The following is a 3,059-nucleotide window of genomic DNA, read 5'->3' as shown; positions in this document are numbered from 1 at the left end:
TCAGAATGCCACAAGCGCACCGCGGGTCATGTGACAAGAACCAACCAATCAGCTTCATCTTTTCCCATAACAACATTGAAAGCTCAGCCACGATGAAGGAACAGCTGATCATAGATGTACAGGGATAGCCATTTTTAAATAAATTTAGTAGCAGAGCTACTGCAACCGTTTTTTAGTGTTGCAAATCCATTTATGCTTTGCTGAAACTTCCGCGTCTTCATGAAGTGCGCAGGTCATGGTTGCTTAGCAACGGCAGACGCCTCTGGAGCGCAAGCGCCCGAACGCTTTGGGGGAAAAGCAGAAAGCGGCGTGCCTAGGGTTTTCTACGCGTTTTTAGGAGCGACATGTGAATGGCCCCTTAAACTCCTAAAAGAGAATTGGCTGTCTGATGTGAAGTCCAATTATAATCTATTGGATTATGTTAGCTCGTTTCGAGAATGCCTTCATAAAGCTCGTGATTTGGCTCAGTCAGCTCTATCAAATGCTCAGATAAAAATGAAGAAATGCTTTGATAAGGATGCAGTTGTTCGTTCATTTGAGAAGGGAGATCAAGTTTTGATTTTGTTACCACTCCCTGGCTCTGCTTTGCAGGCAAAGTTTTCAGGACCTTACGTTGTGGATCGGAAACTCAGTGACACTGATTATATTATTGGTACCCCTGATCGGCAGAGAAAGACTTGAGTGTGCCATATTAATATGCTCAAACGGTATGTTGCACGTAGTAAGGGAGAAGAGTCAAAAAGCTCTATTGTCCCAGTTGCCTCTAGTGCTACGGCAACGTCACCCAGTACGAATGACGATGGTCTGAGCCTGCGAAGTATGCCTACGTCGGGTGTCCGATTGAATAACTTTAAAATCTTGTCAGATCTCAATTCTCATTTGCTGCATTTAACTGAAGACCAGAGAGCTGACATTGTGAATTTAATTAAATCTTTTCGTGGGTTGTTTTCTGATGTTCCGACTCAAACAAATGCAACCAAACATGATATTGAAGTGAATGAACATCTACCTATAAAACAACATGCATATCAAGTGAATCCAGCTAAACGAAAAATAATCGAGTTTGAAGTGAAATACTTGATGGAAAATGGATTGGCTGTTCCTAGCTCGAGTGCTTGGAGTTCGCCTTGTCTGCTCATCCCGAAGCCGGATGGATCTCTTCGGTTCTGTACAGACTACCGTAAGGTAAATGCAATTACCAAGCCTGACTCGTTTCCTCTGCCTTTAGTGGAGGACTGTGTAGACAATGTGGGTTCGGCTCAGTTTGTAACGAAATTAGACCTTTTAAAGAGTTACTGGCAAGTTCCCTTAACAGAACGAGCAGCCGAGATCTCTGCGTTTGTCACTCCCAATAACTTCCTTAATTATACAGTGATGGCTTTCGGACTTCGGAACGCTTCAGCCTAAACGAAAAATAATCGAGTCTGAAGTGAAATACTTGATGGACAATGGATTAGCTGTTCTTAGCTCGAGTGCCTGGAGTTCGCCTTGTCTGCTCGTCCCGAAGCCGGATGGATCTCATCGGTTCTGTACAGACTACCGTAAGGTAAATGCAATTACCAAGCCTGACTCGTTTCCTCTGCCTTTAATGGAGGACTGTGTAGACAATGTGGGTTCGGCTCAGTTCGTAACGAAATTAGACCTTTTAAAGGGTTACTGGCAAGTTCCCTTAACAGAACGAGCAGCCGAGATCTCTGCATTTGTCACTCCCAATAATTTCCTCAATTATACAGTGATGGCTTTCGGACTTCGGAACGCTCCAGCAACTTTTCAACGTCTAATGAACACCATATTAGGCGATGTTGCCAATTGTAAGGCTTACTTGGACGATATTGTGGTGTTCTCGTCTACTTGGAGAGAACATGTGGACACATTATTTACGGTTTTCACACGTTTGCTTAATGCTTCCCTCACACTGAACTTGGCAAAATGTGAATTTGCTAAGGCAACTGTTACCTATTTATGGAAACAAGTGGGACAAGGTCAAGTACGTCCTATTGCCCAAAAAGTGCGGGCAATTGTGGATTTTCCCGTGCCACAGACTAAGCGCGAACTTCGCCGCTTTTTAGGGATGTCGAGTTACTACAGAGCGTTCTGTCGAAACTTCTGCGATATGGTTTTACCTCTAACCAATTTGCTTCGTTCCTCCCAGAAGTTTTTGTGGTCTGAGTGCCAACATGCTTTTAAATCTAATTTTAAGTCCTGTTATGTAGTGCCCCAGTCCTGTCTGCTCCGGATTATTTGCATGGTTTTAAAATTGAAGTTGATGCCAGTGCCACCGGAGCTGGGGCTGTCTTTTTACAGGACGATGATGATGGTGTTGAGCATCCTGTAGCATATTTTTCAAAAAAGTTTTTACCATACCAGAAAAGCTATGGCACTATTGAGAAGGAGGCGCTAGCTCTGTTGTTGTCTTTGCAACATTTTGAGGTTTATGTGGGATCGAGTTCTATCCCTGTACTCGTTTTTACCGATCACAACCCGCTGATTTTTCTGTTATGAATGCGCAACGCAAATCAACGACTTATGTGTTGGTCCTTGTTTATTCAGGATTTTAATCTTGAAATTTGTTATAAAAAAGGTAAGGACAACGTATTAGCCGATGCCTTGTCTCGTTCTTTTGATTTTATTTAAAATCAACTAGAAGTTGATTATTTGTGTGTGGGGATGTTACGATACGACATTGTTATTTTTGTGGGTGTTGTTTTGTGTACTGGTGCATGTGTGCAGGTATTGGCTTTTCATCAAGGAACGTGATTGGCGGATCCTGAAGCAGATGACTTTAAAAAGGGCGGCGCTACCAACCCAGGAGAGCTCACTTTGGCGTTTGCTTCCGTGGCATGAGGAGCTCCGGATTCAGTCTCCGTCAACAGATCACCAACAGCGTTGTGGTTGCTGTTCATGGTTCTTCCTACATGTGATTTATTCTGAGAAAGTCCTGGGAGCGTAGGAGGGGTCTGCCATTTACTTTGACCTAATTTTACAATGTGTTTTTGTTTAGGGAGTTAGGGAAGTTCATTTGTACTTTTCTTTTCTTTATAATTAGGCCATCTAAATCT

The sequence above is a fragment of the Sinocyclocheilus grahami genome, unplaced genomic scaffold (genome assembly GCF_001515645.1).
Source record: "Sinocyclocheilus grahami isolate Dianchi unplaced genomic scaffold, SAMN03320097.WGS_v1.1 scaffold2328.1, whole genome shotgun sequence".
NCBI classification, from domain to species: Eukaryota; Metazoa; Chordata; class Actinopteri; order Cypriniformes; family Cyprinidae; genus Sinocyclocheilus; species Sinocyclocheilus grahami.
The sequence above is the reverse complement of the archived record's forward strand: the minus strand, read 5'-3'. Positions refer to the sequence as shown.